The sequence below is a fragment of the Sceloporus undulatus genome, chromosome 3 (assembly GCF_019175285.1).
Source record: "Sceloporus undulatus isolate JIND9_A2432 ecotype Alabama chromosome 3, SceUnd_v1.1, whole genome shotgun sequence".
NCBI lineage: Eukaryota > Metazoa > Chordata > Lepidosauria > Squamata > Phrynosomatidae > Sceloporus > Sceloporus undulatus.
Genome location: NC_056524.1, coordinates 83,222,653 through 83,247,902, shown reverse-complemented (window position 1 = coordinate 83,247,902; position 25,250 = coordinate 83,222,653).

Below are 25,250 nucleotides of genomic sequence, written 5' to 3'. Positions count from 1 at the left end.
TCTCCTCTGGATGCCTGCCTTGGATCAGTAATGGGCTGGATGAGGAAAAACAAACTCAGGTTGAATCCAGAGAAAACAGAGGTACTTGCGATAGGTACCTCAAGACTAGGGATGGAGATTTGTCAACCAGTCCTGAACGGGGTACACTTCCCCTAAAGGATGAGGTTCACAGTTTCGGGGTACTCCTGGATCTGTCTCTGCAGTTGTCATCTCAAATAGATGTGATGGCCAGGAGTGCTTGGTATCAGGTTTACTTGATACTCCAACTGCGTCCCTACCTGGACTGAAAGGACGTTGAAGCAGTGGTACTTGCACTGGTAATCTCTCATTTAGATTTCTGTAATGCGCTCTACTTGGGGCTACCCTTGTACTAAGTTTGGAAACTTCAATTGGTTCAAAATGTGGCAGCCAGATTGGTCACCGGTACACCTAGGTTTGACCATATAACACCAGTGTTAAAATCTCTTCACTGGCTTCCAAGCGTAGTACAAGGTGTTGGTTATTACCTTTAAAGCCCGACATGGCTTGGGCCCAAATTACTTGTAAGAACACCTCTCCCTACACAGTCCGCCCCGCACACTCAGAATATCTGGGAAGTATTTATTGGAGCATCATAATACTAGGTTAATGACAACCTCCCATAGGGCGTTTACTGCTGCGGTTCCAAAATTATGGAATAGCCTACCGGAAGAGATCCGTCTTATCACTACCTTAGAGGTCTTTAAGAAGGCACTCAAAGCGGATCTCTTCTGGTGGGCTTATCCACCGGACTCCATATAAAAGGTTATGATGATTGCTCCACTCTTGACTATGACTGTTGGCTATTTGATGAATTGCTATTTTAGAGAACTAATAGGAATGTTGGTTAATTCAGTATTAGTATGTATTGATTTTATTTGTATTATTTTATTGATGTAATCCTGCCTTGATCCATGGGAGAGGCAGGAAATATAAATAAACTTTTATTATTATTATATTATTACCTAGTTAATTATTAATTCCCTTTTTCAGTAATGAAGATATAACAGATCATGTTCCAGTTGTGACTTAATAAGGGTGAATGTTGCCCCTTTTGCAGTGTAAATGTAACTTTTAAAGAAATAATATAAATTTTGCAACAGTGGAAATTTTAACAAGAAGAAACTAATGAACCGGGACTTTGAGGTTTTTACTCCCAACAAAGGTAAAACTCTTTCATTTGGACTACAGTTGGAAATTTTTACTTATACAGCACTTACCCCTGCTCAAGTTTGCACAGGACAGGGACCACCTGAATCTCAAGGGAAGTTACTTTTCTGTTGCTAATAGAGTTCAAATTTGATTACCTGTCTTTTATTGCCCTTTGTCTCTAATCCCCACATGGCCAAGAAGCAGAATGACCTCTGCCTGCATTGAGATATTTCAAGAATAACTGAACTGACAGAAGTAATACCTGAGACAAAATGTAGGTCTATGACTCTAACATCACTAGCTTTCTTCTCTTGCATGATTTTAAACATCTTTGCCTGATGAAGAAGTCAGTGAAGCTTTGAAAGCTTGCATGATATATCTTGTGCATTTTAGTTGGCAAATAAAGGCACAAAAGGCTCTTTTGTGGATTTTGCTGTAACTTTTAAGTTACTTTTATCATTGCACATGCCCCCTTTTCAAATGCTGGAGGAAGAGTATTGCATGGTTTCCTCCAAAATCAGGGGTCAAGATGTCTTATGTGTCACAAGTAGCAAGTAACACAATTACTGGTCACTAGCTATCCCTTTTTTTAAAAATAATGAAGCTGTATTTTAAAAATACAGGACTATGAGTAAGAAACTGATGTATGTTACTGGTAAAATATTTTCTAGTTAATTTCAAAAGTTACTTTAAAATGATATATTAAGGTGTGATTTTCATAGGATTTTTTCACATTATATGCCATTTTTATCAGCTCTGAAGATTCTTCCCCCCCCAAACACTCCCATGCACCAGAAAGTAACTGAAAAGCAACAAGTAGTGCTACAAAACCACAATTCTTTTTATCATTGCAATGAGCAACAGCAATGGTTTACTCTTCCAACATGAACAAGTAATGGAATGAATTACTTTTAAAAAGTAATTTCCAAACTCTGGACAAAATGGACTCTTCTTACAGCCAGAAGTATTCCTCTTGTTGGTCCTGAATAGCTTTTGCTAAAGTGGCAATCCTAAGGCAGGGGACAGGATGAGTGGAAAAGTAGAGATAATGGTCTCTATTAGAGTCCGGTGCAGTTGATTTGCAGTAGTTGTCTGTGGGTAGCCATAACATTTGGAGGTGCTTTTCAAAGGCGTCAAATCTTGTGGAATGGAGGACCCCCAGATTCTTTCTATTGTGAATCACTTCTGTTTTCAAGACATTTATAATGAAAAAGGTCAACAGAATTTAGTAATAGTGTACTTATTATGATGGTTTACTCGAAGAAAAAGCTGAACAATGAAAGCAAAATAGAAGGCTGGAAAGCTTATTATATGCCTATGATTGGGCCTGTTTAGATGAGCATATGCACAGTGTATTCGTAGTAATTTCCCTCCATTTTGGCTGAAACAGGTTTCTTTCTACAAGAAGAACACACTCTTTTATTCTTGGTTTCATTCAGGTAATAGTCAACCCAACTTGTCCTTGGTATTTTGTGATAACCTGCTGAGGAAATGGCTCCAAATAATGACGAAAGGGATTTGGTGAAATACTGTTCATGTTAATACGACTGCACAGACCCTAACAAAAGCTCAGAAATAGGAGCAGTATTCTGCTGATCCCCTGATTTTCCTCAATATGGTCCCTGCAGAGGCACAATAACGAGAAGAAAAATAATAAAGAAGCCATTTAAAGACCTGTGATAGTGCTTGGTATGAATGTTTCTTTAAATGAGTCTGACCATGAGAACATAATGTATGTCCACACAGCACCTGTATTTTACACACACAAATGAAAATAGTTCATCAAGACAGCATTTTTGATCTGTTAGAAATATAGTATTCCTTCTTCTCACTCTAGCAGCTCAAGTGATAAATGGCAACAAAAATCAAGGATGCAGTTGGAAAAGAAAACCACATTGCTTTCATCTCCAGAAAAAGGCCTTTCTGATTAATCACCTTTTTTGCACAGTGTGAGAAAGAGTACTTTGCTACTACCTATGTTGTTATACCTGATTTCCAGATTAATAACTCATTTCACACACTCTGCATACTGGCATATTTTAATATGCTCAAGGTCTAGTTCCCCCTTCCTCAAAGAATCCACACATAAATAGAATGTCCCCTTCTAATACTAGTTTTCAAATTGTGGATTCATCTTGCCAATACAAAAGGGGAGCATCATCATTTGTTCTATCTATGCCACTTTCCCATAATGTTATGCATGAAAGACGTTATGATTGATACCTATAAAACTGAGAATAGAATAGCACAATACCTGCCAAAATATAACTTCATGATTCAGGTGACAGTAAATTTCATAATCATATGAGTGATATGTGAATGTAGTATTTGTATAATGCTTTTGAAATGAATTCTTCATTGCTTTGTACTGATAATCCAGCCTTACATTTTTGTCATGTATTTTTGTTCTGTTTTTGAAATTGTTTCCTATATATTGTAAGCCATCTTGTCACCCCTTGATCACTTTTGCTTGAATGGAGAATCTACAGCCACTCAACATCTGATTTTGGATAGCACATAAGGATCTCATGTTACAACAGCTTCATAATTTACCAGTTTGCTTCTGTGCATAACACAAATTACAGTTTTTGACCTAGAAGGCCCTACATGTATTCGGGCCATATTATTTAAAATATTGTATTCCCTCATATGACCTTGTCCACATTATAAGAGCATGAGAAGAGGTTCTCTTTCCTACACTGTCAACATTTTTACAGGGAATTCAAGAGGGGGGATTTTCATAGATGTTCTCAAATTTTGGAATACTGGTCAAGAGAGTCCCATCTAATAATAATAATAATACATTTTATTTATATTGTCCCGCCTCTCCCGACGGATCGAGGTGGGATTACAGTCAGATTATACGAACAACAATAATACTAGTAACAATTATTTAAAATCACAATATAAAACCGTATACTATCTAAAAACAATTAATACAATATAAAAACCTATTACAACCTGAGGTAGATTCCTGATTGGGAGGTAGCATATTTCTAGAGTCTATAAAAGATCAGGGGGGTATGCTTGCCAGAAGAGGTAAATTTTCAACGACTTTTTAAAGGTGTCCAAAGTAGAAATGAGTCAAAGCTCTTCCAGAAGATTATTCCAAATCGTTGGGGCCATAGCCGAGAATGCTCTTTGGTGAGTAGATGTTAACCTCACCTTGGGATGCTCAAGTAGGTTCTTCCCGGATATTCGGAGAGTGCGAGGCGGATTATGTCGGGAGAGGCATTCCCTCAAGTAACTTGGGCCCAAGCCATGTAGGGCTTTAAAGGTAAGCACCAACACTTTGTATTGGGCCAGGAAACTAATTGGAAACACCACAAGTGTTATGTGGTCTGACCTTGAGGTTCCAGTGACCAATCTGGCTGCTGCATTTTGAACTAGTTGAAGCTTCCGAACTTGGTACAAAGGTAGCCCCATGTAGAGCGCGTTACAGAAATCTAAACGAGAGGTTACCAGTGCGTGTACTACAGTTTCAAGGTCCTTTCGGTCCAGACAGGGGAGCAGTTGGCATATCAGCCGAAGCTGGTACCAAGCACTCCTGGCCATCGCATCTACTTGAGATGATAACTGTAGGGATGAATCCAGGTGTACTCCCAAACTGCAAACTTTGTCCTTTAGGGGAAGTGTGACCCCGTCCAGGACTGGATGGCAAATCTCCCTGCCCGGACTTGGGGTACCTATTACGAGTATCTCTGTTTTCTCTGGATTCAGCCTGAGTTTGTTTTCCCTCTTCCAGCCCATTACTGACCCCTTCCTTAGTCACTGTGTCAGTCGGATTCATGGAGAGATAGATCTGGGTGTCATCAGCATACTGATAACACCGTGCTCCATGTTTCCGGATGATCTGTCCCAGCGGCTTCATGTAAATGTTAAGCAGCATGGGAGACAGTATGGCGCCCTGAGGGACGCCAGATGTCAGCTCTCTTTTACAAGAGCAACAGTCCCCCAGCCTCATCATCTGGAACCTTCCTGAGAGGTAGGACCGGAGCCACTGGAGCGCAGTGCCCCCGATACCTAACTCTCTCAGGTGTTCCAGAAGGATACCATGGTCAATGGTATTGAAGGCCGCTGAGATGTCTAAGAGCACCAACAGGGTCACGCTTCCCCTGTTGATGCCCAGACGAAGATCATCAACTAAGGCGACCGTGGCAGTCTCAGCTCCGTATCCTGCTCTAAAGCCAGTTTGAAATGGGTCTAGATAATCAGCTTCATCCAAAACAGCTTCTCAGATCATCTGCCAACAGGCAAAGATATTTTTGTTTAGACTGAGCTTTGTTTTCATAAACCAACTTATGGCCTGTTACAGACTGCCAAAATAAAGCTGCTTTGGGTCTCTTTTGGAGGTATGCTATTTAAATGATGCATGGGTCCTAAGAGTCCGGAGGTCGTGCCAAAGCCGCACTCCATTCCTAAGCACTGGAGTGCAGCTTTGGTGCAGCTTCCGGATTCTTCAGATGCATGCATCTTTTAAACAGCATACCTCCAAAGAGACCCAAAGCAGCTTTATTTTGGCAACCTGGATTCATCCCTACAGTTATCATCTCAAATTTGATAATTTGTTCAGTTGTTTGTTGATTTTAATTGCTTATATTAATATTTTACTTATGTTTTTATTTTTAATTATTGTTTTACATTAGACTCTAGCCTAAATCCAGTTGTTAGTTCTAACAGAGTAAACCCACTGAAGCAACTGCTGAAGGATAAGTTAACACTTAGGGAATTTTTATTGATACAATAGGTGTGCTCCATCTGGCACTAGCAATTTGCTGTAAGTTTCTGTATATTTGGTGTATACACCAGTGGTGTATAGTGGTCTTCATACTGGACTAGGAATCTCTGAGACCAGGGTTTGAATCCCTACCCAAAAACCCATTGGGTGACCTTGGGCAAATCACACACTCTCAGCTTCAGAGGAATAAATCTGAACAAGAAAACTATGTGATAGGTTCACCTTAGGATCACCATAAGTCAGAAATGACTTGAAGGTACACAACAACAGTAACAACATTTCATATTTTACTGCTGAAAGTGCCTAAATACCCTGAAGATTCTAGATCTCAACTGATTTTGGAAGCTAAGCAGTGTCAGACTGGCAGTACTTGGAAGGAAAACAACCAGGAAACACCAGGTGCTGTAGACGACATTCAAAGGAAGGCAACAGCAAACAACCTCTGAGTGTTGTGGCCTTAAGTTAAAACAGCATGATTGTTGCCATAAGTCAACAGCTAACTTGAGGACGGAGGCAGGAATCCTGTATGGAACTTACATTTTCATAAGTGGACTTATGTATGCAGGAATTAGAACTGGGCAGTTTTGTAATACCCTTAAATAGCCTTCTTACTCACTTCCTACATGTGACATCACTTGGCCCATTGGACCAAGCACAGAGCACTCTGATTTCCTCTCATGGAGACTGACAAGAAGACCTGTCCCCAACAACATAGGTTGCCGTGCAGCTTGGGGACTGAATGTGGGAATTAGAATTGGACAGATTTGTAATGCCCATATCCAGTAGAGGGCTTTTGTTACATTACTATGTAGCAGAGCTGGCAAAGTGACAGATGTGCAATGAGACTGATGCAAAACAGGAACTGATGCTCATTAGCACCAATGTACTTCAGTACATCAGACACTCTTGCTGTTGTTCTGATATGCACAATTCACAATTCACTAACAGGGTTTATTGGTGCCTCTGCAACTTAGCTACGTTTATGTAAAGTTAAGTTAAACAAAATCTGATATAGAATTCCAGCTATTTCCTTTACTTATTTTACTGTAGTCAGCCCTTAGTATCCATAGATTCTGCATGCATGGATTCAACCATTCATGACTTGAAAATATTAACAAATAATAATCCCAAAAGCAAACCTTGAATTTGCCATTTTATGTAAGAGATAACATTTTACTACTCCACTGTATATAATGGGACCTGAACATCCATGGATTTTGGTATCCATGGGGTATCCTGGAACAGATGCTGGTGAAACTCTTCCAGAACACAGCCACATAGCCTGAAAACCCCACAAAAAACTATGGATTCCAGCCATGAAAGCCTTCAACTTCACAATCAAACATTTGGTTTCCCATGGAACCTATATGGATTGAGGTTGGCTTTAATGGTATCAATAGCACCCCCAAACCTAGCATTTTTGCTAAAGTCCCTCCCCTCCCCTTGCATAGTGACTGTTGCCCTAGGCTTCAGCCTGAGTCACTATTCCTTTGTCTAGTGCTGTCTGCTTGCTGAAACCTTGTGGTTTAAGCTCCTTCTGCTTTCCTGCTTTCTCTTTGGGATTGGTAGATATATCCCCATATCCAACCCTCAAACTCCATTATCCCATTTTGCCTTTCTATATTCAGTTAGCTCTGTATGATGTATGAGAGTGTGAGTTACTTTAGTATGTGCATTCTTTTATATTTATTTTATATTTCTTCTGCTAAAACATGTGGATACCAAGGACCCACTGTATTAGCCATCTTGACCACCATTTTGTGAAAATCAAATTTATTAGATAATAAATAATTAGTCATCTACCCACAGAAACATACAGCCCTTGAATTCTACATGTTCTTTCCTCTAGCCTTCCTTGCTCATTGGATCTTCCCACTGTCTTCATTCTGCCTTCTGTGCCAGAGGCCTTCTGCCTGCTCATATATAATCTCATCCATAAATAGCTTCAGATCATCAGAAATTATGCACCCACATTAAACTCAATTGTTAGAGGAATTTCATAGCATTAAAATATGTGCCCTTGCACAACTGATCATGCTGATTTGGGCTGCAGCACAACCCAATTTCTGGAAAGCCATGTGCAGTGAGATCTAGTTGATGTTCCTTAAGTGTAACACAGTCCTGCCTTCTTCCTATTATCATGTGAATATCCTGCTTTTAGTGGAAGCAGTTGACCTGCTATAAAGCTGATTATATTCTGAAAGCTAAATGGAGAGGATCTTCCTCTCAAGTTCAGTTTAGCATTTTGATAGTGATAAAATGTATTCAAATGACAAGAAAATTCTAAAATGCATACATTGCCAAGAAAGAATAGAAGAGCTGGTGTAGAGCCGAAGGATGCTTGATGAGTCACTTTCTATTTTTCTGCAGTGCTATACAAATTGCTGCCAAGTGCCAAGTTTTGCCAAGTGTGAAATTACTCTTTCTTCTTGGTAACATTTTGTTTCAACAGAGGGCATGAGGAAAAAAGGCAATAAAAAGTTCAGATTCATAACAAGTCAGGCAGTTTGTCAGAATATTTTTGCTTTATCATTGCAAACAATGCCAATTTTAGAGTTAAGGTGGAAGTGGGGAATTCACATGCTCTTCTTCCAGTTTATTTATTTATTGATTTTTAATGCTAGCAGTCTAATGTACAATTGAAATCAAAATAATATACATTCAGAAAAATGCAGAAAATAAAGAAAAAGAGAGAAGAGAGATAAAATAAAATAAAAGAAACAAAACCCTATAAATAAAACACAATAGGACTCTGACATGACCAGTCTTAACTGTAATTAAAAGATTTAAAAATATTATTCTACCATTAAAGATCCAACTAAATAATCCTACTACAACTACTAATGACCATAACCACATATTATTATATTGTTAGATTCCTTATTGCTCAAAAAGTCCATAAACATTTTAGAATCTTTTAAAAAAATGTTCAGTTGGCTTAGCCTTTAGTACCCATGTAAACATTCTTCTCATTTAGTCAATCATTCAAAGAGATGTGAGCTTTCTTTCTCTAAAACATTTTAAAGTAAGGAACAATGCTCACTGGCTTTACTAGCCAAAATTACCTCATTAAAAACTGCAAGGAATGTATTTCTTTACAATCAAATGCCATAAAAGGCCCCAGCAATTTCTGCTCTTCCCAACCTAGCACCTAGTTGCACAGAAGGTACAGCCTATTCCAGGAGGTCCCTCACTCAGAGGAGAATCTGAACCGAATCAGCCAATAGGACCAAGGAAATCCAGCTGCTTGCTTTCCTTGGGTTGTCTGTCTATTGCACAACTCACGAGAAAATAAGAAGAATTCTGTTAGACCAGGCCAAAGGTTACAGTTGCCAGTTCAGGATCATCCCAAGTCTTAAAGTTTCTAGGCCAAATCTTGCGACTTGGGGATGGTCCCTGGTAAAGTTATTAAGTGTTCTGCATTAAGTACTAACCACAGTTGTTCACAGCTTGTCATTCATCTCCCTCCACAACTATAATTTCCTGACTGGAAGTTAGGACAGACATCTGTGCTAAAGGAGCTGTTCCAAGATAAGGGTGAAATGAAGCAATTCTTCCTTGGAGAAATGGGAAAAGGAACATTTAATCTAGCCTACTTGCTTTTAGACAGATGTTGGATGCAGAGGACAGAGGAAGGTGATCCCTGGTGCTATAACAATTAGAAGGGAAGGTAGGAAGCTAAATAAATACACAGACCCTCTCTTCGGAGAGTCTTTGCGAGTTGAAGAGGTGCCGCCCCCCCGCCCCTGAGAGCCCTGAGTTGGGGACACGGCAGTCGCATGTCACACGCCCAACCCACACCACACCCCCAACCTGGTATCTGAATAAAGGTACTATCACAATATGGACTTTGGAATCTGGTGGAATGTCCTTTGGAGGTTTTTAAACAGAGGCTGGAGGGCCATCTGTTGAGAGTGGTTTGATTGTGTATTCCTGAATGGTAGGGGATGGGACTAATGGCCCTTGTGGTCTCTTCTAACTCTGTGATTCTATGATCATGCGGGCAGTATATAAGGTTTGTTCATATTATGTTATTATCATATCCATACATTTCAGTCATGATCCAGAAGTTTATGGATCTACCATTATAAAGGATAGGAGGGAAAAGGGGAAGATCAGTATGGTGGTATAGCAATATAGGGAAGTAATGAGAAATCAGAACTATGATTCAAATGACAGGCAAATGAGAGAACAGATAGGCAAAAGGGGAAATTGTTTATGAGTCTGTTTACTTCCTATGACAAGGGGTTGATGGCAAACTATTCCTTCCTGAGGCAGATATGGGAGATAGCAAGGTTAGGGAAGTGTGGACACCTCAAAGAATCTTTTGATGTAGTTTGAAGCACCTGGATGGTGAGATGAGGAAGGAGAGGTTGGATGGGAAGGGTTTTTAAAGGATGTATCATTTTGGGGAAAATTAGATTTGACACTAACTCATCTGAAGTGATCGTCTGTTTTAGAATCCAAATAAATCATCAGTTAACCTCACTGCAAAGTTTTCTTGGCTCTTCAAATCTTGGTCTGTTAATCCTGACAGTTATAAACCAGTTTGCAAACCAATTTAAAAGGGGGTCATTCACACTTGCACGGGTTTTTCCTGATCTGAATTCAAGGTTGGCTGGCACAAATCCCCCTTAATCTGGTTTTTCCTAGATTGAGTTTTTCCCCGTTTCTTTTTCTTTTCATCAGGTTGCCGCCAATGAGAACTTGCTCCTGATCCCATTTGCGGCATCCAGGATCATGCCCACTCCTTTGCTCTCTCCCTGCCAGTCAAGCGCCATTGTTTTTCCCTCTCAGCACTTGGTTGTGGGAATGAAAAAAGCAGCTCCAGAAATGCAGTGGATTCAAACTTCCTGTGCTTTGGAAAATGGTTTCTTTAAACTTCAGCCCAGCATTTTTCCTCTTCTGCCAGTGATTTTAGTCCCCTTATCTACACTGATGTCTGATTTCCAGAGCTTAACTAAGCGAGGGAAGGGGTTCTCCTGGGAACATCATTAGATGGTGGGTTAAAAAAAAATTTGACAGTTTATGCACATATTTGGTATTGCATGGCCACAGTAGACTGCACCTTTAAATTCTCAGGTCATCAGTATGACATAGGTGTACATGATTTGCTTGATATTTACAAAAAAACTTTATTAGTGGGGCTGGGGGCTGAGGTCATTTTTTCCTCTTTCCCAATAAATAAAACTGCAACAGACTCTGCTCCCAAGTTGGTGCAAACTAAAGCTCTCACACATATATTATATTGCTGAGATGTTATATTATTATATGGCTGATAAAGTGTGACTCCCCCATCCCAGGGTTTGTTGCTAAGGGTTGTTCTGAGGGGCTTGCCATCACTATCCTCTGCTGATGGGGAGTGGGGGTTGACCAAACAGTGTGAGGTATATGTGCATAATTTGATTGACAGTTTAAAAAAATCCCGAGAACGATCAAAACGATGGCTTCATTTTAAATTGATACAAATGGTAATGTAAACTTCATCAGGGTTAAATTGCTCCGGTGACATTCAACCGAGTAAACATAGTGGGAACTTTGATTCAGTATTGCATCATTGAATCTCCCCAGATCTACTCCTAACAAAAATGCTAGTGTGAATGGCCCCTTAATCCGCATCACTAGTCAGTTATTGGCAGCCTAATTATAATTCATATTTGCCATTTTAATCTTTTGCTTTCACTTGGACTTTCTATTTCCAACTATTTTTTCTATATTTTTCCATTTTCACTATCATTTGATATCCAGTGATTCTGCAGTAGCAATCAACATAGAAACCAATATGATATATGATTTAATTGTTGGACTAGGATTCTGGGAAACCAGACTTTGAATCCCAACTGAGCCATGGAAACCCAAAGGGTGACCTTAAGTCACATTCTCTCAGCCTCAGAGGAAGAAAAGGCAAATCCCCTCTGAACAAATTCTGCCAAGAAAGCCCTGTGATAGGTTCATCTTAGGGTAGTCATAAGTCAGGAATGACTTAAAGGCACACAAGAACAAACTCTGCCTTGCTTGTCCTTCTAATTCAATGGAAGATGTTTCAGTCCTAACCAGTGTCTCCTGTGAGTAAAGGGCTCGATGAGGTGAGCAAACTGAAACTTAATCTAGACAAAACAGAAGCGCACCTGGGTTATAATGCCTTTGAAATTTCAGGTTTGCATCTTGTACATTCTTTTGGACTTCGATCTGAGCATGGATGTCCAGATTTTAGCAGTGACTAACGAGATTATCAGATGAAGGAAAAAGCTGGGAGTAAAAGGCATACTTCTGGCATAATTGCGCGATTGCGCTGAAGATTTTCAGACATATTACACTCATCCAGGATTTATCCCATGAAGATCCAAGAATGTTCCTGCAACTAAACCATTTCTGGGACTTCCCCATGTATGGTTTGTTGCTGGAGCATTCCTAGATCTTTAAGTCCTGGATGAGTACAATGGATCTGAAAATTTTCAGCATGATCATACAATTATGGCAGGATTATGTCTTTTAGTCCTCCCCCCCTCCCCGACAATCTCATCAGTGTGCATTTGCAGAACTAAAGCTAGTGTGTCAGCTGTGCCCATTCCTGGAGATGTGAGGGAAACATGAGATTTTGCATCTGATTTTTTTTTAAAAAGCTAAAGCTAGCCACTTTTGTGAAATTGCTTATATCTGTTGTTTGCTAAGAAAAGTAAAACAAAATAAAACATAATAGGATTGTTTAATTTCATTACACTACACAAGTCCTATTATGTTCAGACAAAAGAAGCATCCATATTTGGCATGGGATACACTGTGTTGTCTTGATATTTTTTTATTCCTTCTGTTTGTCATCTTATTGCCAACATCTTTCATACCTATAGCAGGGGGAGACTCAAACTTCTGGAAAACTTAGTGATATTAAGGCTTATCTCTCCAAATTTCTAGTGCCATCCATTGGTATTCACCATCTCTTTAAAATACCTATTATTACCTTTTCATCAAAAACCATAAGGTGAGAATTAGGCAACTAAGAAAAATGTAAACGCTGCATAGTGAACCATGAAAACTGATGCTCAACGTTGCTGACTCTGTGATGAGCCTATATTGATCATATTGAAAGTGTGTCTATTAACCAGTAGGTGCCAGACATCATGCTGTTAAGTCATTGAGGAGAACCCAGTGGTATGTAGGGATCAATGCATTCTTCTCATCCATCCCAAATAGTAATCTATTAGGCTACAAAATCCCATTTCCACTCAACTCCTGTATGTTGTCTTTGCATCACGGGGAAAGCCATTGAACCTTTGTCTTACATGATCTTCTTTTCATTTTCAACTTGATCCTTCTTTGGCTTAAATACAGCTGACATCTGAAATGTGTGTGAGCCTAACAGTAACTGTTGTTTACTTTGAACAGTTAGGACAAAGTTGAAGAGAGATTAAATCTTTGTAATATTGCATGGAAAATACTTATCCGGTGGGCAGTTGCTATGATAAAGGTGAGTTCCACATTAAGAAAGAGAGGAAAATATATATTGAAACTACTAATAACATAATGCTCTTATACCAGTTGTGGCACAACTGCACTTGAAATATTATACCTAGTTCAAGGTCTTTTGGCTTGTAACCCTCCCCCTCTCCACTGTGATATCTTCATCTGGAATATGCTTTTCCACTTAAAATTGTTGTGTTACTGTTTATGGAGTATTCTCAGAGTTGCTGTTTTGCAATTTTTGGTGTTGGCAAGCTTCCAGTTAACTCAGATTCCCAAATCCAAATACTCCTGAAAATAAATCAATAGTCTTTTTTTTTAAATTTTAAAAATTTTCAACTGGGCACAGCCCTTGTAGAAAGCCCTGTGATAGGTTCTCCTAATCGTCAGAGACAATTAGCACATGAACCTTCCATAGTTGCCCACTCTATACAAAATCATACCTATATGAATCTTCTGTTGTCTAGCAAAGATGAAATCAAAATCAGACCATCCTCATTCAAGATAGGGATTTCAACAGATTTGAATTAATCATGGAGTTTACACATGTATGCAAAGATGATTTGAAACAAAAATCAACAAAAATGCTAACTCTCCCTCTCCAGGTGGTCTCATTATCACTCAGTATCATGAAAAACAACAGTGCAAAGTGCAGAGTGGGAGTGGGGGGGGGGACAGAATGGAGTTTTTGTAAGTAGATGCTTTATCCCTACTCAAGCATTCATGTGAACGCAAGGAAACGGGGATGTGATATATATGCGGGACTATCCTCAAATATCCCCAAACACCTGGGAGCAAGGTAAGTCTTCACAGGTTGGGCACAATAGTCTAATGCACTTCTAACTACAGTCAACTGAACATGTGTGCAGAGCTTCCATGTCTAAGAGCCATGTGTTTTTAAAGGTTCAGAGGTCCTGCTCATGGACACTCTGTAAGCACATTCAGCCAAATGTACTTAGAAAGTCTTCTTCAGACTTTCACACTCAATGTACCAATGTATTCTGGGAATGGGGTGTACATATGCTTATGTCCCAAGCCTCTTTTTAACTTTCAATGAATTCACGAAAACGCCCAAAGAATGTTATGAACTGAAAACCTCGTCTATAGATGCCAGGGCTGCATATTAGTACAGAAAAGAACCTGTAACTTGTAGAAGGTACTGGCAGAGTTTTTATTATCTTCTTACTTACAGAGATTTTTTTTTCCTCTGCAGAGCATTAACTATGAAAACAAGCATATGTATGTTCAGAATTAATTTACAATGAATTCATAGGAGTGGAACGTACTCCCAGGTAAATGGGTATAAGATTGTATCCTGAAATTTTGGTCCAAAACACACTGCCCAGGATTCCCTAGCACTGAGCCAGGGCAGTTAAAGCAGTCTGAAACTGGATTATTTCTGCTGTGTGTGTTGGCTCAACCTCAAAGACTGTTGGAATGCATATATTTCCTTATGACAATCATGCTTCTTCCAACTAAATCTTTCTTAATTAATTACATTTCATTTATATCTGGGTGCTAAAAGTATTCTCATTACTCAATTCATTTTATAATTATTTATATCCCAATTTTCTCCCAGCAAAGGACTCAAGGCAGCTCATTATTTGTTCTAAGAACAACTCTGTGAAGTCAGTTAATCTGAGAAGCTACAACTGATTTGTAGGAGAATAGTTTTCATTTCAGTGAGCTAGTGTGGTGTAGTGATTTGAGCATTGGGCTATGTCTCTGGAGACCAGCTTGACCATGTAAACCCACTGGGTGAGTTTGGGTAAGTCACATTCTCTCAGCCTCAGAGGATGGTAATGGCAACCCCCCTCTGAAGAAACTTGCCAAGAAAACCCTCAGGGTCACCATAAGTGGGAAATAACTTGAAGGCAGACAACAAGTTTTCATTTAGGCTTTTATTTCAAGTAATTTTTGTGTATATCTGCAAACTTATGAGGAACAATATTGTGGCAACAAAAATTGTGCACCATTATTGTAGAGAAGAGAAGAAATTTATTATCATTTCCAGATAGAAAATATGCATTACACACTCCTGAGACTGCTGATGAAATGAAACACACTCTTCCCTCAAAATGTATAATTATGAGGGTTTGCATTTTTTTTTTTGGGAACAAGGATGCATATATTACAAAAATGTTCATAACTAAAACTTGTACATTTTAATAATGTGTACAGACAATGAAAAAAAGCACACAAACATACATTTGGGGTGTGTGTGTGTGTGGGGGGGCAGACATAAAACATGCATGAATTTCCCGGTAGGGAAAAAGACCCACTCTTGCAAGACATTACAATGGGAACTGGTTGTGAATTTTAGAAACCCAGTAAGAATGTAATTGGCATTAGAATAGGAATGCAAAAGTCTGTCAATGATTACTGTACTGCTTCCAGTGTTAGACATTCAGATCTCAAGTTTTTGATTTTCCATGTGACAAGGTTCCTCTCGAGACAGTGAAACTGTACAGCACTTTTGGACAGAAGGATTTTTTTTTTTTACTTTCATTCATTCTGATTTGGTGACTCTCAGCTCAACAATACGAGTCAGGATCATGTTGATCTCTGTGCTCATGCTTGTTCGCTCCAAAATTTCATGATGAGCCAAATGATAATACCAAAATCACATAAAGATCCCCCTCCCATTATTTTATAAGGAACCTTTTGTTCAAAACTTTTTAAAGGACTCCACTTTTGTTTTAGTTCAAAAAGCAACTCTTTTTTTTTAAAGGGTCAGTCTTCCTTTAAATTACATTATTTAATCTGGTATTACCAAAGGGTTTGAACTGGGAAAATTAGGCCAGGTACAGACGGGCATTTTGCGGCATCCTACCAGCGAACTAGTTACATGCCCAGCAGCCCTAGTTTGCGAGGATGCCACTATCATGGCTCGCTGTCATCCACACAGGTGGCACCATAATGGTGTGAGCGTCATGCAACTCCCAAATGGTGCTGGCAGAAAGTAGCACCATGGTGGCACTATTTGGTGCCTACAGTGCTACAAAAAAGAAGCCACTCTAGGCAGCTTCTTTCTGGTAGCACATCGTTGCCACGCCGTTTGGTGGCTATGGCAATGATGTGGGGTGAAGACGGGCGACACGGAGCTGCCTGTCTGTTGAGCCCCTTAGATACTTTTGTCAACTTAAAAACATACCGAAGAGTATTGAAGAGTCTGGTAAATGGAATAATGTAGAACTCTAGAATGAAATTTGCTTGGGCTTCTTGTTAACACATTTGGTTGGTGAGATCAATTTTGGTAAGTAAGCCAGTCAGTAAAGTCCATATCAAAAAGCTGAACATCCAACGGCATGCACTCTCTTCTCAACCATAACTTCAGTGTTATGTGTATACTTTGTCAATATGTATTAGTGTTCTGCTGATCTACATAGTCCATATCCTTTGAGCTAATTATGGCACAGACACCTTTCTTGCAGAAAGCAGTCTGTGAGTACTTCATTTCATATATGCCAATGAACACCTGTTTGAAGGTAATGGTTTGCTGCTCAACAACGACCTTGGCTGTACTTGAATTGGTACATCCCCAAGATAAAAGTCTTTGTATACCATTATCCCTCTCCCAGGCCAATAAATTTTTTATTTTGTTTCCCTCTGTTGTCTCCCCAACTATTTGAATATGGAATGAAGGTTGTTAGTCAAACAGCTTCTACAGCTGTGCTATAATTTCAGTTCAGTTCTCATTTAAAAACAGAATTCTTGAAAGATACCCAATAGGTCACGGCAGAAGCTTTGTGCCTTCTACATTTCAGTGTTGCACTTGGTTATATTTTATTTTGGACAATGCCCAATTACCAGGATGAAGGATTCTAGCCTTCTAGAGTCACATTTTGTTGCAGAATCCACATAGTCCTACAACATGGGCATTTTGTGGCATTACCATCTGAACCACTGTTAATGATTTCTCCATATTTTAGCCACTTGCTATGTATAGTGTTTGAGTGCTTGTTTATTTGTTTATTTTTTCACACAGAACACAGACAGGGTTAAAAAAAAAAGGTCCCAATAAATCTAGCACCTTTTGTCCCCCCCCCCCCCCCCCCCCCGGTGCCCAGGAGAATACACCTCTACTTCAAGAAACAAACAATGAAAATCTAAGCCAGTCCAGGATCAGAAATTGAAGCTCCAAAAAAGCAGAAGAGTGGTTGAAGCAGTCTGGTGTCTTAGCATGAAAAGCTCTTAATAGGGTCAAATGCCAGTCAGGAAGTAACTGAAGATGAGTTCAGCTTCAAAGAACAAACTGAAGCTCAGGAATCTAGAGAGCAGGGAATGACATTATGGCAAAGATAGATTGGCTTTTGCAAAATTGCATTTCTGTGCAGAGGCAGCAAGATTAGGGACAGTGGGCCTTTGATATCTGCTGGGGTTGGTTCAAGGATCCCCTGTAGATACCAAAATCTGTGAATGATCAGGTCCCCTTATATAAAGTGATGTAGTAAAATGGTGCCCCTTATAGAAAATGGCAAAATAATATATTATAATTTTACATAATGTAGTAAAATATAAGATGCACACCATAAATACAACAAATGAAATATTGCCAGAATCAAAGTAGTATTACTTTCCCTCTTCTGGGGGGCTGGGATCAGCTTTCATATGTTGCTTCTGTTAACTGAACATGAATGGCTCAAATCCTACCAACAGTATTGTTGGTACCTACCAACAGTTTATCAGAAAAAACACACTTGCAGTATAATCTTGGAAGCTAAGCAGGGCCAGATCTGGTTAGTACTTGGATGGTGCATTGCTAATGTATATCAGATGCTGTAGGCTATATTTCAGAGGAAAGAACTGGTAAAACCACTGAGTAGTCCTTTCCTAAGAAAATCATATGAAAAATTTATCGGGTCACCATAAATCAAAAAAGAGACTGAAGGCACATATACACACAATTGCTAGCAATCCTAGCTAAAAGAAATGTGAAATAAGCTGAAATCCCTGAAAAAACTGATTCTACAACACATAAATAAAATACTTGGGATATATTTAGCTCATGCCTTCCCATTATCTCAATTTGACAGGGACAGTCTATATCAATCTGCCATCCCACTTTTTCAGCTGCTTTTTAAAATGTCCCAGTTTCTCCTTCCACTTCCCCTTGTCTTCATCTTGTTTCAATTGCTTCAAACTGAGTCCAACATGCAAAAGTAGTTTGCATTCAGTTCAGTGGGGTTAAGGTGGGAAAGGACAGAAAAACAGTGGGTGGAATATTACATTTCCTAGTAGGCTCAGGCCAAGGCATCTGGTGCAGCCTCTTCTAGGTTCTCATTTCTCCCTCATTAATAATTTTTTACCATGGTCTGATGCTACTTGGCCACACATATCTTGGCTTTCAGTTTTGAAATGTTGGAGGCCTGCATATACCAGGGTCTCATGCTCTTCTTAGCTAATGGTTACAAACCCTAGAAATACATGGGACCAATGTATATGTAGTAAGATAAATTGATCTTAGGTATTTATTTGTTCTCGTCCCCAGTTGGCTCAGCAGAGGAAATTCAGTGAAATGAGAAAGATCAAGGTTAGATAACCCTGTCCATCTCAGGAAGTATACATTTTCAGAGAGTGGAATGATCAAGGAAGTAAGAACCGAGAATAGCAAATTTCTGCTTTCTTTTCCCATCAAGGTCCTGGCACAGGAAGGACCTCTTTGAAGCTAATTCAAACATGCTTCAAGAGCTGAGTCCCAACTGTTGGGAACTTCTGGCACCCAGCATTGAATTTGACTTTACCAGCTTGTCAACTTCCAACTTTGCTACCTGAAAATAGTTGAAAGGCTGTCTTCAAGCATCGTCACACAAACCTGAATATTTATGGTAAATGAACACTTAATGATGGGATAATGGTTCTTTATAGGCAATGAAATGACAAGGTCACTTTTAATTAAGCAAAGATCAACCTCACTTTGTGTTTCAAACTCTGATTAGATTATTTGAGATTAATATACATTTTTGGAGACTTGACTGAAGCTAGTAGTGTTAAACACCAGCTGTGCTGGCAGATAAGCGTGGGATATAAGAAGGAGATAGTATTCACATTGAAATTAGCACTTGGCACAATATAATTCTCTGATTGCAAACTATGTGAAGTTGCCTGTGCTAATTGGTTGATTTTATTTGAAGCAGATGTTGTTAGCTTTCCCACTAATGATCTGGAGAGAAATTCTTTTGAAAGACATGCCATGTTAGGTTCTCTGCAGTATAATAAGCTAATTACAACTTTAAGTACTTGCAGTAATTAGCACAATGTGTATAAAGTGTTCCTGATCTTTTCACCCTGCTGCATTATTGTTAGGGCATCTTAAAAAACAACAACAACAAAATGCTGGCTGGATTTTGTTTCCTCAGGATAGCAGTCTATTTTCTGTCTGTTCTTAAAAGATTCTAAAATGGACTTTTATCCTTTGTTTAAAGCAGGCACAGGAAACATCTTAACCTTCTTGAAACATCCATAACCCCTTCAATAGAATTAATTTTCTTTCTGCCATATTCCTTTGACTATACTTTGTGATATTTTTTTTAAAAAACCCACAAATTTCCCTCTAATTAATATGTGCTGGCGCTTATCATCTGTGTTTAATTGATTTAGGCTACAGTCCTATGCTCAGTCACTTGAGAGAAAGTTTCATTAAACTCAATAGGAAACAATTTACTTGTTTCACAGTAAATATAGAAAGGATGGTTTTTAAATGTCTATTGTTAACTTTCTCCATCTTAATTATACTCATCCCAAAAACTTCTTCCTGTCTATTTTCAATTAGCAATTTTGGTAAATAATAAAAACAGGAAATCTAGAATATTATGGTAGTGAGAACAAACCTTCACTATTGCCCTTCAAGCTGGTCCACGACATGTGTATACATGTTGGATGCACTTATAGGTCTCACTCCTACTTGTATGCACAACAGATTTGAATGACTGAGATGGTAAAGAATTTAAGTACTCCTAATGAACAAGTAACTGACTTTAAAATAAGAAATAGGGAGAACTACACAATATAGGTTAAAAGCAGACTATAGTAGATATTTTTTGCACTGTTAATTTAGGGATTATTTTGTGATTATGCAAAGATTGCATGAAATATAATCTAGGGACAGACAGCTGTTGAGGTTTGCTGCTTTCATACTCTGTTTATGAGCAATGCAGTGGTCTATTGTGATTTTTTTATTTTGGCAAGATGGATAACTGCATAAGGAGCCACAGTTACATGTAGGCAACCTGTTCTTAGCATTCATTTCAAATTGGAAAAATTTGGGGACATGTGTTATCTCATCTTACTGCAGCTAGAACTGATTCAGGTAGTATTTGTAGTTAAGAATACCTTTTTTTCCTTTTTAAATGCCAAGTACCCTTAGTATGCTAACGGTATACAAATCTCTATGGAAGATCCATGGAATCTCATATTATGTAATCTCTTGTTGGATCATTACATTTGACTTTGGGCTGCCTTTGAAAACTGTTTGGATACAGCAACTAGTTTAGGATACAACAATAGGTTTACTGATAGATACTGGACAGAAATACTTTGTGGTACAAGTTGCTAAATGGTCAGTAGTGAACCAGTTAGAATTATGGCTCTTTTAGCCTAAAACCACTAAACAGTTGACTTCTCCTCTTCAATACATGTCCCATATTTTGATGTCATCAAGACAGACCCTTTTGTGGCCTTCCCACCATTTTTTGCAATTATTATATACTATTTTTCTGCCAGCTTTCTGAAGATTAGCAAACCTCTTTGAGTTTGTCATCAGAGCTTATCTCATGGCTTAATAAACCGATTTACCTCTATCTGTCTTAAGTCTTATTTTGGGCTGCATCCTGATATTATCGCAAGGTTTTTGCCACTTAATTTGCCCCCCGAATACGGCATGGATCCATCCCCACTTCCAGAAGCACTCCTCCTGGCCTTTTTTGGATCTGGGTTTTTTCTGTGTTAAGAAAATGGCCGCTGGAATGCTCCTGGAAGTGGGGATGAATCCGGGCTGTATTCGGGGGGAAATTAAGCAGCAAAAACCTTGCAATAATATTGGGATGCTGCCTGAATTAATATTTAAGATAGATAGAGGTAAATAGATTTATTAAGCCATGGGATAAACTCCATCTACAAACCCATCTTTCTGCTGTTTGATTGTTTTGAACATGCCAAGATAAAAAGAGATTTCAATTAAGTTTGTATTGAATTTTAATTTAATTACAGACCCCCAAACTTTTCACAGATAAAAAACAGGATATGTGTGACCCAGTAACATCAGAGTGTGGTCAAGACAGCAGATGTTATTAATGAAGAAGAGCAAGCAGCAGCTTGCTTTTGCCTGAGCCTACTGGGCAGGACAAGATCTTCCCCTTCATTTCTTTCCCTGAGATAATTGAGTACAATCTATTTTTTTTAAATTTTAAACTCAGTTTTCAGTAATTAAAGTAAACTGAAGGTGAAGGGGCAAAGTAGGAGCAAGAGAGAGGAAGTAGGACACATAAAAAAAGAAGTTGAAAAGTGGGATAACAAAGGATTAATTGGGATTGTTTGAGAATATTAAATACTTTAAAAATGTATCACAACATGTTTGTTGTAATCAACATAATAAATATATATGCTAACCCAGACTTAATGTTTAGAAACACTTGGTGCTAGGGTAATCAGCAATAAAGTGCAAAATGCTTAAAAGGAAATTTTGACAGTGATGGTGAAGTCCTCTGTTTGCCAGCCGTTGTTGGTGCTGTTGTTGTTGTTTGCCTTTCTATAGTTGAAACAGAGAAGAGTATGTTCTAGCACTTGAAAGACTCAGAAGCAAAGCAGAAAACATTGGGGTGGGGTAGCCGTGTTGGCCATTTTGGTTGGCCAATAAAGGTACCACTGATGGATTTCAGAATCAGGGCAGTTATGCTCCTGGATATACAAGGCCAAGCTCTTCCTTATTCAAATGCAAACAGGGCAATACACTGCCATTCATTAATGGACAATATCAATAATAATAATAATTATTATTATTATTTTTATTTATAGACCGCTATTCTGCAGTGATCATAGCAGTGTACAGTAAAATTGCAATACAATACAAAAAAATTGCAAGGCCTCTCTCCCGCTCAAGATGGTGGTTGGAGGAGGGCTCTTTTTCTTCCAGGCCAGGCCTCTCTCCCCCTCAAGATGGTGGTTGGTGATCATTATCTGCTGGGAAAGTCCCTGAGTCTGAATGGTTTCCCATTTGAGTTTGCTGAGTCCTTATTTTGCTATTCCTCAGGATTGGTAGCCAAATTTTGTTCACTTTAAGGGTTTCTTCTTTCCGGTTGAAATTGTCCAGGTGTTTGTGGATTTCAATGGCTTCCCTGTGCATCCTGACATGGTAGTTGTTGGCATGGTCCAGTGTTTTCAAACAGTATTTTATGCCCAGGATGGTTTGTGGCATGTTCTGCTACTGCTGATTTTTCTGGCTGGCCCAGTCTGCAGTGTCTCTCGTGTTCCTTGATTCTTGTCATGCAGATCTGTTGCTGGTAAACACTTGAACAACATTTTCTTTTCACCATACTATATCTTGAATTTTGATTAATTCTACTTCCAAGGATCATTTATTCTTTTGTGTTCTTGAAGTTTAAGAATAGGTAAAATAACCCTTTATCTCTCTCCTTCTTTCCATTCTCTTTGTTTTATCTTAGCAGTTTATCACATGGGAAGAATTTCTCTTAATTTTGAATGAAAAGAAAGTGGGGCCAGAACGCATTCATGTGAATTCGCTAGTTCAGCGAATTTTCGTGAATTCCAGTTGAGTTTGAACTGACTTCCCACTGCATGAAAATAGCATGCCATTGCCCAAAATTGCGTGTGGTAGTCTATCACGCAATAACGTGAAACCCCATGATTACGTTTGGACTGAGTTCCCAATGCCCAAAATTGCGTTTGGTAGTATGTTATGCAATAACATTAAACCCCATGATTGCGTTCGGATTGCCATTGAATTATACTTCCAATTTTCCTTGTCTGATAAACTCCTTACACTCATCCCTCCTCTCTTGTTCCTAAACCACTGAATCTGGGATAGTCTCTAAATACTTGACTACTAAGAAAATATTAATAAGTTGATGTTAATGAACTCTCTTTTTTAAATGCCAAAGTTCTCAAGTCTCAGTCCTGACTGTCTTTCCCAGAAGTGTTTTGGTAGCATTCAGGTGCTGAGGTTCCTGAATTATGCACACCAACACCTGTTAATTCAGCAAATGCAGTAGTTCTTGAGCCAGCCCTGCTGGATGGATAGAATCTGCTATCTGGCAAAAACACAGCCAAAGTTTTCAGTGAGAAGTAATTTTGAAAAGCATTAAGCTATTCCCTGATAATTGTTCCCAGGCTGTTCCCAAGGGAAATACCATGGAATCAGATTCTGATACCTGTCAGATATACTTGCTTCTTTGTAAGTATAGCCTCCCTTACTCTTTTATTCATATTTCTTTTTACTGAGAAAATTCATGGTGCTGGCCATGACCTATAAAGCCCTATACATTTTGGGAGCAGCCTATCTGAAGGAATTTATCTTCTTATACAAACCTGTAAGAAGTCTAAGGATCTTCAAGGGAAGGCTTTCTCTTGGTCCTGCCACCACCACAGGCTCACTTGGTGAGGACACAAAAGACAGCCTTTTCAGTGGCTGCTCCCACCCTCTGCTGCTCCCACCTTTCTGCTGGGGACAAGACTGGACCTGCTTTCCATTCACCAGCAGTCAAATACATTTTTATTCAAGCAAGATTTTAATGTGTAATCTTTGTCAAGGAGGCTTTTATACAGGGTGTGTGTTTGTGATTTTTAAAACTTTTGTATGTTTAATACAATTTTATATTATTTTAATAAGATTATTTTATTTTATTTTACTTTTTATTGTAATTTTTAAAATTAATCAATAAAATTCTCGCTGTACCATATATTCAGGATTGTTTTAAAAAAAATATGCATGGAATAAACAAAATCGATCTCCAAATGTATGATGGAATGGTACATGGGAATCATCTCCAAAATAAAGATTGTGTAACAATTCCTATAAATTTGATAAGTGAAACCTGATATCCACACATCCAATGAACCTGGAGTTTTGCAATATGCATCATTTTTTAAAGAACATGTTCCAGAATAAACCTCTGCCAGCCAGCGTGTGGCTGTTTTAAATGACTATAATAAGCCTGGTGTAAATGAAGTGCACAGCGTAACATTTAGATCTGAATCCTAGAGGTAGCCCTGGCGTAGACTCACTGACAACAACTGTTGAATGGTGGATCAACATGCCGATAAATCCCTTTAATCTGACATATCTTCTCTTGTTAGGACTGCCAGAAGCATCCAGGCTTTACTGATGACTTTGTTGTTGTTGTGTGCCTTCAAGTTTTTCTGTGTTATGGTGACCCTAAGGTGAACCAATCATGGGGCTTTCTTGGCAAGATTTATTAAGATGGAGTTTTGTCACCCCTTCCCCCTCCGCCACAGGATGAAAGAGTGTGAATAGCTCAAGATCACCCAGAGAGTTTCCATGGCTAAATTGGGATTCAACCCTGGTCTTCCATATCCTAATCCAACGTGGAAACTATGACACTCTGCTGCCTCTCGTACTGATGACTAATGTAGGGTAAGATCTGTCTACATGAGAGAACAAGCAACTTGAGTTAAACCAATTATACATGAATGTGTCTAGCATCAAATAGGTCAAAGGAATGCACAAGAAGCTCAACAGTGGAAGATTATTGTTATCTAATTAACCTATTTCTAGAGTGTTAGCCACTGCCATGCTTCAAGTTTCAAGATTGAAATAAATGCTGTTCCCGCAATTTTCCTTAGCAGGACACAATACTCTGCACTGACAAAGCTCACATTGGAAGCATTACCTCATCTGAGTGCCCTCAGT